Source organism: Apis mellifera, linkage group LG15 (genome assembly GCF_003254395.2).
Source record: "Apis mellifera strain DH4 linkage group LG15, Amel_HAv3.1, whole genome shotgun sequence".
NCBI classification, from domain to species: domain Eukaryota; kingdom Metazoa; phylum Arthropoda; class Insecta; order Hymenoptera; family Apidae; genus Apis; species Apis mellifera.
The window spans coordinates 1,084,561-1,104,400 of NC_037652.1; the positions used below are offsets into that span (position 1 = coordinate 1,084,561).

The 19,840-nt window shown below is 24.1% G+C and overlaps 1 protein-coding gene across 6 annotated transcripts in view; it reads right to left on the bottom strand.

The window, feature by feature from the left end:
• Mad (MAX dimerization protein) overlaps positions 1-19,840 on the bottom strand; it is a 409,447-nt gene that overhangs the window by 133,540 nt on the left and 256,067 nt on the right.

Here is a 19,840-nt window from a genome sequence, read left to right on the forward strand (position 1 = left end):
TTTCTTAGAAAAATATTGATTGTACGTATATTAAATTTAATTTTTATATTAATATTTATACTATAAATGATTATATTAATAGTTCTTAATAATCAATGCATTTTATAAAAGTTTATATTTTATTCATTTATTACATGTTTCTCATTTTATGTTTTTCTTTTTTTTAATTGGAAAAAATGTACATTCTATATTTTGTACATTACATTTTATGAAAGAAGTATTTATTACGCGTATAGTATATTTTATTTATTGTTTTGTTTTGTTTTGTTCTTTTTTTTATTAGGTGAAAAAAATTATTTATCGATATTTTTGTCATTTACTTTCGGTTTTTGTTTAACGAAAACTGGGACGCTGGAACAATGGAGAATTGTTAACGCTCGTTGAACGGTAATGTTGCAATGTTGTGAATTGTTAAAGGTGTGTATAACAATGTTGTATTTGCAATAGTTTCAACTGTGTAAAAATTTCGATTGTTCTCGCTGATATTGGATAACAGATGATGTATTGTTATATATAATATTTGAAACAGATAGTCACTATATATTTTATTTTTCGTACATTTTATATGAGAGAAAATGATGATTTAAACGAAATGTTTTAAAAAGGTAATTGTATTTCTTCCAAATGTTATTTGACACCGCTTTTTCGTATATCAATATAAAACCTCTTTTATATTATACTGTTACTTTATATCATTCCGGGTCATATTTCCATTTATTCTTTTTCAAATAAAATAATTTCAACTTTGCATACCATATGTTATATAATACTGCAATTTATAATTTAAATAGTAGTTGTTCGCGGAATTATCTTCAAATAATGCATAGAATCACAAGTCATTTGCAAAAATTAATTCAAAAAATATCTATGAAATGTCTAGAATCTATTAAAATAAAAAATCAAATACAATAGAATGTCGTTTAATCGTCGTTATCTGAAAGTCAATTATTATTTGAATTCTGGTTATTCAATAATCAGATTATCAGATAAATATTGAAAATATTTATGTATTTTGAAATAATCTTAAAAATTATTAATTTATTTTCCCTGATATATTTATTTTTCATGTAATAAATGTTCATATTTTTTAATTTCCAATTATTTCATGATTTTTCTTAATCAATTATCCGAAAAATTAGTTTATGCCCCAATTAATTTGAATAATCGATATTCACAAATAAACGATATAATTCCAAAAATATTTTTCTTATTCAAATATAAGCATAATTACAGTTAATCATAAAAATCTTTATTTACACAGAAATTTACTTATCATAGAAAATCTGATTTTAATTAAAATTTATTTGCAAATTATAATAAATTATACATAAAGAAATTTCGTGAAATCAATATTATTCAATCAAATTTTTATTATTTTTTTATGTTTCGTATACAATTTCATTTAACTTTTAATAATACTTTTTACAACAGAATAATACAATTAAAATACTTGAATATATTTTAAGGTGTAAAATTTTGCTTTAACTCGTACGAAATTATATTTAAAAAAAAAAAAAAAATGAAAATAATATATATAAAAAAATTTCAATTAACTACAATTAATTTCGAACTTTTCGAAATGACATTTCACTAATAAAAAAATTGTTTCGTATAAAACAGAATCATCGTTGATAATACAACTTATTGGTTGAATTTGCATAAAGTGTATGAAGATTTCTAGTATTATATATCAAACTAACTGTAGTGACATTTAATAATATTTATTTACTTATCATTTACATTATTTTCAATTATTTTACATAAATAATTTTCAATCTAAATATACAGATCGTTTAATGCCCGCAGATCCGTATACATCTTTAATCCTCAAAATGGTTAACTCGCAATTTTCCGATATCGATTTAATCAACGATACAATCTCTCAAACCCGAGTCACTCCGGCATTTCAAATTCTCTGTCAAACTGGAATCATCCTCCCCGTTTCGTTGCATCGAAACGGTGTGAAAAGTCTCTCGAAGAAAGAGAAAGGGGTGGATCCCGCAAGGAAAGGATGCGAGGGGAAGGAAGGGGAGGGGGGAGGGGGAGGAGAGCGAGAGAGATGCCGTTCGCTCGTTATCGATGCGTCCCCCGACCGTTTTGCATGTTGACGAATCCACGGGTCTGGATCGAATCCAGTGTAAACTCCGCTCTCGATCCGGATTGAATGTCAATTCGATCAGCGTGCAATTCTGTCGAGGACTCGACAGGGTTTTGTGCCGGCCGAGTTGATCAGATTGTCGAATGGACGTCGAAGGTAGCAAATGGGGAGGGGGATATATTCTTTCTCGAATCGTTCCACGGTGTTTTTCCCGCCGTGATTAAAGGTCGACGTGCGTAGAAACGTGGATCGATCGATCGATTCTAATTTTGCGATTCTAATTTTTCATTTGGCCAACGTTCCTTGCCCGATGGAAATGAATGCGCAAGGGATGTTCGAGAGTTGACAGGGTTGCGCGTTGAAGGGTTGCGTTGAAGGTGATGGGATTGTGCAAAGTGTCATTGTACGGATATTGATTAATTTTTTTATCATCGTCGATCGTCGACCGATCGAATCTAATTTTGCGATTCTAATTTTTCATTTGACCAACGTTGCCTGCCCGATGGAAATGAATGTGCAGAGGGAATTGACAGAATTGTAGAGGTAGCGGGATTGTGCAATGTATCGTTGTATGGATATTGATTAATTTTTTTATAAATTGATCGATAAAAGTTGATCGATTGATTCTAATTTTTTTATTTGGCCAACGTTTCTCGTTCGATGGAAATGAATGTATAAGTGATCTTCGAGAATGGGATAAATGGGATGGAATAATTATTTCTTAACTTAAAATGACAGTGTATAAGTATTGATTAATTTTTTTATAATCGAAATTTGAAGTTATTCTTTTTTATTTCTAATATATGGTTAATATCTTTCAGTTTTAAACAGAAATCATACAGAAAAATGTATAATATAAAAATAATGTAAAGATGTACTCATGTAATTAAATTTATAGGTTTATTACTTTAATCATTTTGTACAGATAGAAAAGTATTCACAGTATATAATATATATTGTAATCGAAAAAATATTGCTTATAATATTATTCAATTTATTTAATTATTAAAATTATAATATTAATTTATTTTATTTTGCATTTCAATATATATTTTTAAAAAAAATTTCGAATAACTTGTGATTCTATTTATATAATTTATTTAGATTATTTAAAGATAATTTTGACATTAAATTTTAATTATTTAAATTTAATTATTTAAACTATTTACATTATTAATTCAAATGACATAAAATATAATAGAGGTTTTATACATGATACATAAAAAAATATTATTTAAAACTGTTAATTAAAATAAATGATTATTTTTAAAAATTTTTTTAAAACATGTAATAAATGTAAACCTTTTCATTTTCATTGACATTACTAATGAAATTATGTTTTAATTTCATTTTTATTTTAATTGATAAATCAGATGACATAAAAAATTCTTTAAGAATATTTATTGCAATAAATTAAAAAATATATATAATTCTTCCATTTTATAAAAATTATTTTTCCAAAGATAAAAAAATTTGATAAGATAAAAAAAAATATAACAAAATTAAAACTTTAGAAGAACAATATTCATATATAAAAGCATGAGATATTATATTATTATATATTCAAATATAATATTTTACATATTTTAAAAAACATATATATATATATATATTTCTAGATTTTATTACTGTTTGAACAAAACAACGCAATATAATATTCTATCCATACAATACCATATTCTACCATAATAATGAAACCCTTTCATCCAACATCATTGAAAAGCCACAAAAAAATCCTCGGTTCCCAAAATCAAGCGGACGATTCGACTGAAATCGAAAGACCAGTTGAAAGGAACCCTCCACTTTGTTCATCTTACTTCGAACGTCCCCTTACCTCGAGAAATTAGGAAAACCATTCGGTGGAAGTAGAAACAATCGATGGTAGTCGATTAAAGTAGAGGGAGGTGGATGGAATATCGGCTCGATTACGTGGCAATTCTCATGGGAGACGTAGACGTTTCTGAGATGCATGACCAGAAGGAGAAAATAAGGGAGAATCCTTGTGAAAATTTCTACCAATTTCCTTTTCTTCTTTTGTTTTCCGAGGATCATTTCTTGAGAATAATATACAAATGTTATAATTTGTTTCATATATATATATAAAATATAAAGAGTTAATATCTCAAATAGTTGAAGATTATTGATGATATTGAAAAATATTTTAAATAGATTTTTTTTAATTGAAATTTTATGTATAATTTTTTATTATATTATATGTTATATCAATATTGCCAACTATGTCAGATATAATACACATTATTTTTTGAATTATTAAAATAATTAAAATAAAACATTTTATGAAAATAATAAAAATATTTGAAATTATTTATTACTTTAAATCAATTGATCTTGATTAATTTGAAAATAGTTGAAACAATGATCTGTATCATTCTATATATTTTATAATTTTCAATTTTATAAAATAATATATTTTAGTTAAATAAAAATATGAATTGTTATGATGAAATCGTTAATTATTTTATTTTAAAGAAGAAATTAATAAGAAAGTTATAATTATTTAATTGCGATCTCCCATAATTAATTTCAAAATTCAAAATTTTTCTAAATAATTAACATTTCAATTTCATAGAATGAGAAATAAAAGTAATATATCGCTGAGATTTCAATACAGAATCTTTCCATTTTATAGTTACAAAAAGTTACAATAATTAAAATTTTCAATTTCAGAATAAGAAACAAAAGTATTACGTTTTCAAGATTTTAACACAATTTTTTTCTTTTTTATAGTCACGATAATTAAAATTTTTAATTTTACAGAATTAAAAACAAAAATAACGTCTTTTTGATTTCAACTTCTCATTTTATAGTCAAAAAAACGGATCAAGGACCCTATAAATTTTTAGTTTCATTCGATTACGAACAAAATTAATATATTTCCAACATCTGAACACTATCTCAACAGAATCTGTTCATTTTATAGTTAAAGAAACATTAAGTGGCGATAATTAAACTCTTCAATTTCATTGGATTAAAAACAATATGAATTAAAAATATGTCTTGTTCACGATTTGGACGCGATGCCAACAGACCCTTCTCACTTATAGTCAAAGCAACATCAAGGCCACGATAATTATAACTTTCAATTTCATCGAATTAGAAACAAAAATAATATATTTTCACGATTTGAACACAATCCCAACAGAATCTTTTCGTCTTACAGTCAGTGAAATATCAAGGTCACAAGAGAAGAAGATCTGGCAAATTTCCTAAACTGCCAGAGATATCCACGGTCCCGGATTTAATCTCTAAGTCTAAGATCTTATCGCGACAACCAATGAGCAAATGCCTCGCGTGTTATCAAACCATTTTCATAGGGAAATCAAATGATAGCTGAGTATCGTTATGCCGCGGTCAAATTGGTTGTTCGCACAGCTAATTGCAAGTAGCCGGGCAACAATGAGGCAACGTGACGGCCGCATGGCATTACGTCAATGGCCAATGGCTCTTAATTATGACCCGCGACCACTTCCATTTGATCTGCACTCCCGAGCAAATTGCGAACGGCTTTACCCCTCTCGGTTATACCCTCTCCCCTCCCTCTCTTTGCTCTTCCTGTTTCTCTACGTCTATTCTCCTCCGTCTTGATTGCTGATTGTTCCTCTTAATTTTAGCCTTTTTAAATGCCTATAGACCGTAAGATTTTTCGATTAATATCCTTTTTATAGGCAGTGATCGATGTTTATAATTAAACTTTGATGATGGTGAGTAAATCGATATTTTTCTTTCAGTATTTTCTTTTGAGCATTAACTTGTTTGCAATCGACGATGTGATGGCATATAAAACAGCTATTTTCAATGATGACACATATTTGAAATAAAATTAATCATTTTAATAATAAAATTTATAATTCTATTTTCAGATAATTTGAGTTGAATTAGGAAAAAATAATTAAATAATAAGTGATTAATAAATTTTTTTTGGTCAATTAATATTTATATTAATAAATTTTTACGCTTAATATAAAATTTTTGTTATTTTCATGTTACAATGAATATGATTTCATTCTTGGAACTAAATAATAAAAAGATTTAAAAAGAAATTAAATTTCTTTACAATTTATATTATTGAGTATAATGGACAATATGCTCAAAGTAAATAATGCAATTAGATTTATAAAGTAAATCTTTATTATTAACCATTAAAGTTTTCTGATTTTCCAGAAACAATTATTATATTATTATTCTCATATAGAATATAATTATTAATTAAAATAAATAACTTCCAAAGATCATCAATTAAAACTGTAATGTTGTTGTGAGTCGATAAAAATTGAAAACCACTGATGTAACAAATATTGCACGGCGATAGAAGATCGATATCTTGCAGGTATCTCTCACTCGATAACAGATTACCAGATTCACCATCCTTAATCCAAGTGGCCTCGAGCGATCGTGTGCCACTGGATTGTTAACGTTTTCCTCATTGGATTCTCGTGTTAACCATACCACCGGTTCGTTCACGAAAGCTTACCTCCAGGTCATCTGATTCGTTCACGTTTGTCTATCCTTTATTTCCTCGTATGTACACCCTTTCCTTCAATCCTGCGTTACAATTCCGACTTATCCGTCTAAATCTAACGCTCGTAGCTATACCTGACGCAGGTTTCCTTCCATTCTGACAATTATTCCAGCTCGAATGTATCCTAAGAATTTCTTTCAATCTCTATGTTAATATCGAGAATTTATCGTTCAACGTATTTTTAATTTTGTTAATACAATTTTTACAAAAGTATATATATCTTTTAATGAAAAATTGATCATTTTTAACATAATTCGACTTATGATGTTAATAATTAGATTAAAATTCTAAAATTGGAATATAAATTTGTAGTGGATTTAGAAAATAATCTTTTGACAAAAATTCTCGATATCGTTATACAATTTTTAGTTTTTCAGTAATATTTTTAATAATAAAATTTTAATTCTTAAAGCTCAAAATAAGATATTTTAATTTAGATTTTCTATATTTAAATACAAGTTTGCAACAACATTCTTTTTTTTTTCTTGTTTTTATCTGTATTTGATGAAATTGTTCAATATTAATTTTAATGTAATTTTAAATATTTATTAAATAAAAAACAAAACACAACACATAGATAATGGAGAATTTTCTTGGATTTTATGTAGACATTCAAAGCTTGATACTTCAAAAATCAAGCTACGTTTAATATATAAATTGATAACAGATTCAGAAATTTTTAGAAAAAATTAAAGAATGCAAAATAATCTAAATATTCACATGGAATATTTCAGATATTTTATTGTCTGGATTTCGGTATTGTTTCAACAAACAAAAAAACACAATTAAATATATAGAGTGCAAATAGGTCAAACTATAACTTTGAAACAGTAAAGAGAGTAGAAAAAAATTTCATTAAGCGAAATGAAATAGTTTCGAAATGGTTTATCGTGTTTTATCTACATAACTATTTCTACATAATCCAGATAATCGATCTATGTAAAATAAAATATACATGTTCTGGTGATTTTCATTTCTATATTTCATTTATATTTCATTTTGATACTTTAACAAACTTTCTCATGATATAGTATTGCACCCTCGATATATCTTCCTGTACATTAATTACTAATGCAATATGTAAGAGATATATTTTAATATTTATAATCACATGATATTACACATAGTCAAGATATTATATATATATATATATATATATATATATATATATATATATATATATATATATATATATATATATATATATATATATATATAGATGTAAATATAATAGACTAAAAACCATCTAATGTAAATCAGGAATTGGCGAAATATCATTAATTATTTAATATCATTTATTTATTTATTAGATTCTAAATAAATATTTTTAGGAAATGGTGTATATTATTAATTTCTATCATATATGAAATATTTTCTAGATAATAAAATATATATTTAAAAATATATTTTCTAGATAAAATAAAGTTATTATTAATAATTGGCACATCACGTGCAAACAAGACATAAAAATTGAATGATCATTAATGATCATAATCATAAACAAGTTTATAAATTAAAAATTAAAAGATATTAATTTTTTAATAAATACAAAAATCAATTATGAATCTAAATATTAACGAATAATGAAATTCGAAATGGGTTCATATTGATGATAACATTTATACTGAATACAATATAATATAATAAAGATATAAAAGGAAAATTGAAAAAATTATAAGAAATTTTAAGAAAATTTTAAGAAAAAAAATCTCTCTGATTGTATTAAATATATTAAATATATTAACCTAATCTAACCTAATCTAACTTAACCTCTAATCCAACAAAACATCACCAAAAATTGTTCATCAAAATCTCCACTTATCAATTGCCAAGAAATCAATCTCAAATATCCATCAAATATTTCTAATCAAAATAAAAACAAAAAAAAAAAAAAAAATAAAGAAAATAAAATCTAATTATCATCACTTTTGATTTTATTAGAAAATCTACCCGCAACTTTTCCTTGAGTCATCCATAAGACCGCCTCCTGGCAAGGAAAGCCAACGTTTAAAGAGAAAGAGAGAAAGAGGGAGAAAGACAGAAGAAAACAATTCAGCCCCTAATTGCGTAAATCGACGCGAGAGAAACGGCACTCAAGGAAAAAGGCGTCGCGGTGTCGGCGGAGGGGGTGGTTTCGGGGGGAATGATGGTTCATTTTTGCCGGGCTTCAATCCTTTCAGAGGCTTCGTCGCCGAAAACAAGCAGCGATATATCACCGTAACGCGATTAACCCTCAAATTTTGCCCCTTAAAGGGATTAGAACAACCACCACCACGGGCTGGCTTCCACTCCACGTGTCCCTCGCGTTTTCGGGAGGATAACGATACTATATCCTCTTTGAGAGACTAACTTTTGCATATTGCCAAAACGGAACGACGAGTCGGCCATTAAACGGCCGTTTACAAGGAACTTTGCCTCTCGTGGTGTCTATCCTCCCGCGGAGTCGTCAACAACTTCTTGGAAATGAGACATGAGATGGAGATTCTTTGAAAGTAAATATGATAAGCGTGATAAGAAGATAGAATTTTTTATGTGATTTTGAGGATAGGGGAAACGGTTAGTGATAGTGTTGCAGTTAATTTGTAAAAAATAGAAATGTTTAAAAATTTAAAATTAAGAATAAAAATTTGAAGGATATTTTTTTAAATATTTTAATTTGGATACTTAAATTTTTTAAAATATATAAATTAAAAAAATGAATTGGAAAAATTTTTATTATAGCAATTTGAAAGATTTCTTTCAAAAATTTTCTTAAATTTTTCTTGAAATTTTAATTTGGAAAAGATTTTAATCTGAGACTTGAATTTGGAATCGAAACATGAAAATTTGGATTTAAGGAATTTTTTTTTCTTATAAGTCTTTATGAAAATAAATTTCATTTTGAAATTTTTAATTTAAGAATATGAATTTGAAAATAAATTTAAAAATATCGATTCAATAAATTTTTTTGAAAATATTAATTTTAGATACTTGAATTTGAAAATATTTCAACTTGAAATTATAAATTTAAAAGATTTCAATTTTCTTTATTATATTTCAATTCGAAATTTCTATTATATTTTGGAGATTTGAATTTGAAAATCTAAATTTGAAAATATATAAATTTGAAAAATTTATTTTTAGAAATAAATTAAAATTTGAAAATGTTTAAAGAAAAATTTGAATTTTAATTCGAAGATTTTGAGATATTTCAAGATTTAAATTTGAAATAAATGAATGTCATTTCATCATTTCGAACATGGATATCGTGAAATGCATTCACGCTCCACGCAGAAAACAATTGCACGGTCGAAGGGTTAATGAACTGCGATCATGTTGCGTGCTGATGGCCTAACCGAGAAGATAACGCTAATAAGACGCGGAATAACGAAAGGTAAATTATCATTGAGAATAATGGAAGATCTTTTCGCGGAAACGTGTCGACAGAACATGATTCAACCTTCTCATTGTTGAGAAATCGAACATGAGACAAAGTTCAAATTTGTTCATTGAATGTAAAATCTGATATTTACACAAAATGTAATCGTGAATGCAATTAAATGGTAATTTAATTCAACTTCTTAACGATTATCGATTAAATAATCATTTTTTTTTAAATTATATTAATTTTTTATGTATACATAAAATTCTTTTTATGTATATATAAATAAATGAATATAATAAATATATATATTCATACCACATTTCGACCCCATCGATTAGTCCTCTCCATATTACATCATCGCGACTTCCTACAAACGAGATAGCTCCATAGGAATCGACTGGAAAGGTCGCCTCTAATTTACGACAGCATATTTCAACCGTCGATTCCATGCCTACAGAATCCTTTGGGAGATTCAAGCAAAACCTTGAAAAGAGCTATGAGATGAACAAAAATAAAACGAATGAAAATAGGAAAAAATGGAATGGCAGGGAAAAATCCATCTTCATGAAGTTTGGTTTATTGTCTCGATTCGATCTCTCACGAGTTCGCAACGGTTTACAGATTGAAAATTCGGGCAAAATTTGATAGAAGATTGTAATATCTTTCGTTGAAGAATCATAAATTCCGTAATCTGATAGAGAATGAATAATCGTTATTCCTTGGAGATGTATATGAAATTTATGTCCAAAGTTATGATGGATATAAAATTAGATGGATGTATTGATCTTTAAATTTCTTTACAATTTAATTAATTAAAATTAAGAATTAGAAATCGAAGAAATTTATATTTTGTTTCTAATATATTTAATAGTTATATTTATCATAAAAAACATAAAATTTATGATATCTTATCAAAATCTTACAAAATCATATTTTATATTCAAAAAAAATTTATTGATGTGTGAATTATTATTTTTAGTTTATTGATTTTAGAAAAAATATAAAGAAATTTATCAATGATTAATTATTTTTTAATTTTTTAAAAAATGTATACAGAGAATTCAATACATGAATTGTTGAAATATAATTTTTATGTATTATATAATATTCAAATATACATTAAGAAAAATAGAAAAATTAAAAAGCTGATATTCTATTATAATTTTTTATTAGAAAGATTTTCGTATATAATAGTTTCGTATATAATAATTTATTTTAAATTTTATAATATAGAAATTAAAATATTTCACATATTTTTTACAAAATATTTCTATGACATTCTATTATTTTATCATTTCTAGATGATACAATCTTTAAAATTTATACAAAACTTTCACTTTTTAAATTTCAATAAGAAATACTTTGAAATTCAATTATTTTCATTTTCTCATTGCATTTCAAATTTCTTTCAACACATATATAACAACAGTATCATTTTTAATTCGATAAGTCGATTTCAATCAATTGCCAAAAATAATTTTAATTAAATAACATTAAAAAAAAATTAGATAAATTTAAATTTAACCATATTCAAATTAAAAAGAAAAAAAAATATTGTCAATCTCTTTTAAAGAATAAAATTTTTAAAATTTGATCACAAATCAAGGAAATTAACCCGAATAGAAGTTCACGTTCGTCGATAATCAGAAAAACGTCGTCACGTGCAAACATTTATCGGCTGACCTCCAACTTCATTGCTCGTGTTACATAGCACAACTTAAGCAGCTTCGAATAAAATTGGATAAATTTAAATCTAGTGCAATAAATCTTTCCAATTTTATCACCAAATAATTTTACTCTGCAGTTTATTCGAATTAAAAAAAAAAAAATAAGAGAAGGCAACATACAGATTTAATCCATAGATTCAATTTTCCGAAAGTAAAGTCTTCAAAATTTGATCACAAATCCGCGAATCAGGAGATGAGAGGAGAATAGGAATTGGCATTGGCTGATAGTCAGAGGAACATGTCGTCGTCGCGTGCAAGTTTTTATCGGCCTCCAACTTAGTTGCCCGTCTTACGTAGCAGAACTTCATAAGCGGCGTCGAACGAACCGGAAGTTTGCTAACGTGCTGACTCAGCCGGTTCCTCTCGACGCGAATTCGCGGTAATACGCAACGATTCTGCTGAGGGCTCGTAAAAATGTCCGACCTCCATTCCACCTTCTCTATAAGATTTCGTCAAACAGCGGGGACCGTTCTTACGAAAGTGAGTTACGATTCATATAATTTTGGGAAAGGAAGAAAGTAATTTGTGAGTATCGTTAGATCGCATAATAGAATGGAACGAGAAAAATTAAAATTGTATGATTATCTTATAATGATAGAGACTTATAGAGACTATATTAAGCATCCCGATTTTAATGTGTAAAAAATATCTATTTTGTGTAAAATTATTCTTTACATTGAAATTTTTATTTTTATTTTTATTTTTTTTTTTAGATTTATATTATTAAATATATTTAAAAAATTTTTAATTCTTATTTTTATTGCTTTTATTGTTAATTTATAATAGTCTTTTCTTATGTTATAAATTTATTGTAAAATAATAATTTTCTTTAAGATATTTTAAACTTAAGATAATTCGAATTTTGTTATGCAAAATTATTTTTAGATAATAAGATTATATATTGAAAATAAAAGTTTAAATTACTATACGTTAATGAATAAAAATTTATAAAATCGAGAAAAATGATTTTTAAATGAATTACGATACGTCAAAAAATTTGTAGATCAAATTTCAATTTTAATAATTAAATTACTATTGAAAATAATTTCTGTTCACTATATAGAGAATATTTTATTCTTATAAAACTAAAACTTTTATAAAACTCTTCAAATTTAATGAATATGTAAATCGTAATTATAAAATTTATATTGTGAATTTTTTTTATTAATGCATTAAATACTTACATCAATAATGATTTTTATTAATATTTATCTTTTGTCAAAAGAACAAATTTTATAAAATATTACAATTTTTTTAAAAAAATATTCATTGTATATTATTATAATTGTTATTTTTAATTATATTATAAATTAATTGAAATTGAACAATATTTTTATTATAAATCCTACTTTTCTTTCAATAAACGAATATTAAAATTTTACAGAATATATTGAATAAAAGAAAAAAATATAAATTTAATTTTCAAAATTGAATATATAATTATCATATCTTGTAAAAGTTAAATCTGTATGAATTAATAATAGATAAAATTATTTTTCAATGGATTATATATATATAAAATAAATTCTGTATTTTTATCCTTTTACTAAATATAAATGATAAAGATTATCTTTCAGAAAATTCCATGACTTTATTCTCTATCCAGCATGAAAAGAGAGAGAAAGAGAGAAATCATCGATTTAAGTATTCTTAAACGAAGACAGAGAGAGAAAAGTTTGGTTAATTACAAAGTTAAATTAAATATTGATATGCAAGAATCCAACTTCCTCCAAGCGAAATAGCTTATAGAATTTTACGCGATCGTTCTGATCATCAGCATGGTTTCTAAACAGGCGATATTTAAATGAGGGAAAACTTTCGATTAACGAGAAGAGAAAAAAAGTTGTCAGATTGAAGCAAGATGATATTTTCCACGAGTTCGGGATGATTGTTATATGAACGTGTAATATTAATCGTTTCTCGATTCTAATGGTTCGATGGAAGTTAGGATGGAAGCATGGTAACCGCTAATTAACGAGTAAACTGCTAACTAACCGATCTATTCCTAACTTTATGGAATAGAATCCGGTATGCACGATGGAGCTAACTCAATATCTTCTAAAACATTCAAATTTAAATATCGAGACGAAATAATGATTTCGAATATGGATTTTAACATATTATATAAAATTATATTAATTTTAAAAGAAGAACATATGACATTTTTTATAAATTTGATTTTTAAATTTTTAGAATTGGAATTTATATTTTTATATCTCTTTATCAAAAGTAAATATCGATCTCTTTCAAATATTTAGAAACGAAATCATTTCCAAATATAAAATTTTTAAATCTTTATTTTTCTTTATATTTTTTTATGAGATGCTAAGTTATATTTCTATGCGTTTCAAAAGAACATGTTAAAATATTTTTTAAAAATTTTCAGAAACATAAATAAATTAATATTCAATTTAACAAAAATTTAAAAAAAAAATCATATAAATTTAAAAGATTATTATAAAGGATAGATTTCAATCTTTAAATTTATTATGGATTCAGTCCGGATTGGAAAAAATTTTTCAACATTTTTATAATCGATTCAATTCTCAAAAATTTTTGAGAAAATATCTTTATTTTTCTATTTACTACATGATAAATTTACTACATAAAAACATTTTTGAAAAAAACGAATTCAAAATTGTGAATGTATGAGATTTAAAATGAATTCAGATTGATTGTTGTATGATTTTCTTACAAAGTTATATCGATAATTTATCACTAAATATTGTTTCACTTATGTTTTTTATTATATTTCTTAAATAAAAAATTTTAAAGTACTATAAGTTTAAATTTTAATTTTCAATTTCTTTTCTAATATTATCTATAAAATCTATAAAATTCAAATGTTATAATTTTTTTATTTTTTTTTTAAAATATCTTTGACTCTGAAACTCAATCTATTCTTTATAAGAATAATTCAAAATGTTCAAAACATATTCAAATTCATATCAATATTTTCCCTTGTAAATATTGCAATAAAATATCTCTCAATATTTTCAACGATCACACACAACTGATGAAGACATTAGTAAAATATTAAAAATCTATATGCTAACAAATATAAAATATTTAATATTAACACTAGATTTACGGACATTGACTATACACCTTTTTTTACTGAAATCCTTCTTTTTGACAGATATATTAAAATGCAATTTTTTGTAAATTATTTATTTAAAATCTATAGATTTTTATTTATTATTGTCTTCAATATATTTTTTACATGTAAACTCTATCTTGAATATATAGTTTTCGTATATATACTTGTTAGATTTAATGCAAATATAATTAGACTGAAGACCATATACTGAATTGAACTTAGTATTTTGTTCATCGTGATGATCATTGCCCAATTCTTCAGCTAATTGAAAGAAAAAATTCTTTCGAGTTTTGTTTACTCCAATTTATTACAATTTTGCTCTCTTTGTATAATAATCCAGGTATTGATGACTGTCAAATCTAAACAATTATAAAACACATGAAGGGACCATCTATGGGATCCTGCTTTAATAGTATTTTCTTCATTATCAATATCTTTTATTTCACTTTCGCTTTCAATATCTAAAATAATTCTTTTTCTTTTACGGTATGTATTGTAAATTTTCATTCCTATGTCGTCAGAATCTTCAATTATTATTTTATATTGTCAAATTCGCTTTCGCATAATTCGTTTATATTAGAATCCGATTCAAATTGGTTGATCTTCATTTATGCTAATTATTCTTTTTATTCTTTTTATTATTCTTTTTATTACTCTTTTTTATCAATTCCATGTCTTTTGAAGACTTGCCCATAATAATATAAATGAAAAAAAATATATTTTTTTGGAATTTTTGCTAAGTTTACAAATAGCACTTATTTTTTTTTATAAAACACACTATTGAAATTATCTTTCACGTAAATCTATTTGTTTTAATAAAATAATAAGACAGATTCATTTACAAAAATCACTTTTTTCTCTGCCAAAATTCACCGTTGAAGGAATTATTTGTTATCATATCACAATTATAAACAACTTGTTTAATTATGTATTGCTAAAGAATCATCATTTGCTTGATATTGTTTTTTCTCATTCATTATTTTATTTTTGTTATTTTGCAATAATTGATTTATATAAATTAACCCGTCAAATTGACAGATTTTCGTAAAAATAAGTATACAACATCTAGAAATAATAAAATATAAATGATCCAAAGAAAACGAATAGAAATATATATTTGCTGCATTATATTATTAAAAACCAATATATAATGTTTAAAGAATAATATTTGCATATTCAGAATTTTTAAGCAAAATCGAAATTCCGTAAATCTAGTATTAATATAATCGAAATCAATTTTTAATATTTTTTCAGTATCCATCATAATAAATAATAATATAATTTATTATATTTTTAGATGTGTTAACATTCACACAGCCATTAGTAGATCTAACATTTCTATAGTAAAATAAAAATGCTTATTTATTTTCGAACTTTTAGATAATTAATTGAAATATATTTTTTAATATAAATATATATATATTTGCTAAAATGCAAATTTTTTTCAAATTTTAACGGAAAATCTGAGTTTGAAAAACTTTAGACACAAGATATTAAATAGGTTTCGAAATACGAGAAAATTTATGATACCGAATATATTGCATACATAATTTAAATATAATTCAATATTATAAATGAAGTTAATGAATAAAAAATCTGTCATAGAATTGACCAAAAAATATTTAATAAAATTATAATAAAAATGACGTTGTTCAAAATCAAAAAAATCTAGCTGGCAAAACTTTAATTTCTAGATTTAAAAAACATTCGCCAACAAACAAGAATACCAAAAGAATATTAAAATAAATATGTGCAGGAAATTTTTAATATAAAACTACTAAATAATAAATAATTGCAATTAAAAACACTGAGAAACTCATAATAACTCATGATAATTTCATATTCAATTTCTCAAGAAATTCCAATTATCCTCAAAAACCACCCTCATCCCCCGATCCCCCTCGCTCGAAACCGTGACATTGAAACGAGGCATTGTAGTAATAGTTGACTCATAATTCGCGGATTGTTCCAATTTTACTCTCGACGAAGAACGATATTTATATAGGGAAGCTTTTGCCTGAATTCTCCTAACGAGCTGACTCAGCCAATCTTGCTGCTTCATCGCCTGCAAAATCACGAAATTAGAAATCTGCGGCCTAAAATCGTTCCTCCGGTGCAATGACCAAAAGACATGCGATTGATCATTGAGATGAATTTCAACTCTGGAATTTGTCTTTTTGAAATTATTATATCTTAATTCCTTGACTTCAGTAATTTCATTCAAAATTTGTTCATATTGACAATTAATAGATTGTAAATGTTTATATATATATGATAAATATATAAAAAAAATATGACATTTATACATGAGAAATATACAAATATGTTTGGAAAATTTTTCTAATATGCAATATAAGATAAAGTATCGGTATATTAATATTAAATATTGTTAATAGGACAATAGATATTAATATAATTTAATACTTAATGATTAATATTTAATTAAATATGATATTAAATTTTAAACGTAGATAATATTAAATATAAGCAATCATTACAATATGATTTATATTATATTATAATGTACAATAAAAATTTATAATTACAATAAATTACAAATATTTTCTCTAAATTCGATAGTGTTAATTGACAATACTTATAGAATATAGATAAGAATTTAATTTTATAATAAGAATTTCTATGTTACAATATGATGGTATCAATATTATAATTAATACAAATTTGGCAATACGATTTATATTTTATTCATTACTTTCTAATGAATAATGAAAATAGAATCATCTTTGATCTAGTTCTCTTCTAATAATATTCTATTTTTTCAATTTTTCAGCACTTCACATATCGAAAAATATTTTCATAAAATTTAATTCATCATTGTAACAATTACATTGAATTGTTATATTGAAATTCAAAATTACAAACTATTACATTTAATATTCAATTAATAACTCAATTAACAAGAATAGAAAAATGTAATTAATAATCAACATTGATTACATATTATTATTATTGATATTACATAATTATAATATTAAAAAATTTACACATTTAAACATTTTTGACAGACGAAATCAATTTGATGAAAGAAATATTTTACGTAAGCATGACATAATACATTTACACGGATAATAATATATGTATGTATATTCTTTTAAACATATATATGAAAAATATATGCTTTATGCAAAGAATGCAAAATAAAAAATATATTTTTAAAAATCTCTAATCACAAAATATTTCCGTTCATATTTAATTTTATTCATTTAAAAGATACATATGCATATTTTTATAGAAATCTATTAATTAGTTAAAAATAAAAAGATAGAAATATTCAGAATTAGTAATTGTTTTACAATTGAATTATAATAAAATTTGCAATAAATAATTTTCAAAATTACATTATTCTCAATTTTGCAATTTTGAAAATTCATAATTTTATAGAAATGCTATTTTAAATAAAAAAATTAAATTCACTCTGATTCTCATTAAATACAAAATAAAATTTGATGAAAAGATATTTTTAATGTTTTCAGAAAAATTTTAATTAAAGAAATAAAATCTTAAAACATCTATAGATATTTAAGATAAGATCATATATGATTCATATTTTATTTATTATATATTATTATTATTATTTTTATTTTATTTATTATTTTATATTATTATTTATTTTATTTATATTTTATATTATTATTATTTTATTTATTACATTAAATAAATATTTATTTATTATAAATTTATTAGATATATTTATTTATTATAATTTATTATAAATATTTATAATGAATATTTTTTTAAAAATTTATAAAAATTATTTTTATAAATAAAATAATAAAAATAAAAGAAAATATCAACAATTCAATTTCACTTATTATACAGTCACCTATTATACAGTTTGTCGAATAATATTCATTTATTTTAGAGTATTAATATTCTGTTAGTGATATATATTGAGAAGAAATAAGAAATGTAAATGCGAATTTTATTATGAAAAAAATTCTGTCAAAAATGATATGGTAATTTGTGAAAATATTTACGTTTAAACATTAACCTAGCAACGAATCAGCTTCAACCTCATAGCCATAGAATCTTATAACCCCCTTTTGAATAATCCATAAAATCCTAAGCACCCGTTTACCAAAATGATTTAAAGTGAACAAGATGAACATGCAAGCTAGACTGAAGGGGGAAATTTTATGTCCACTAAGTATTGCTACTGAACTTCAGATTTATGACATGTTGTTAATATTGAGCCACCTACAGGATTTCTGCAGACCAATATAAATCAATTTTAAACGTTTAATTTCAACTATTAAAAAGATTAAGAAATAAAATAAAATTATTCTTAAAAATAATAATTCCTATTTGTTTATATCTTAAAATATCAACGAAGTTGTACGTAATCAGAAAAAACATATATCAATATTTAAATTTATTAATATATCAATGATTGTACTTGAATCACTCAAGTAGCGAGATCATGAGTTGTCATATAATTAATTTAGGATAAATCTCATATTTATTATTACATTTACATAGTGTATATAGTATAATATAGTATAATGGTCCACTTTTGAATCATTTGCCCTTAAAAATATAATTTACAGCTCGTTAAATAATATTTTTCATAAATATTAATAATTACTAGTAAATAGTATAAATGTTAAAAGAATATTTTAAAGTTTATTAGATTACTTATTATAATACATTTTTATAAATAAATAATTTAAGATCATAAACAAAAATTAAAGACAAAATAAGCGTTTGATTTATAAGTTTCAATAGTTTGAATTTTATATCCAAGTTTTTATTACTTCTATAAAGATTCAAATTATTATTTTGTTGTCAAAAATAATTTTTTCTTTAAACTTATAACTATATTATAATTTATGTTCTACTGATTTAAACAGTCTTTAATTTATTATTAAAAGATCTAAAAGAAAGAATATTAATATTTATAACAACAACAATTTTTTTAAAATTTTAAAATTTTATTACCGCTAAGATAATCGTCAATAACATTTTTTTAATTCATTCTATCTATCCTAAC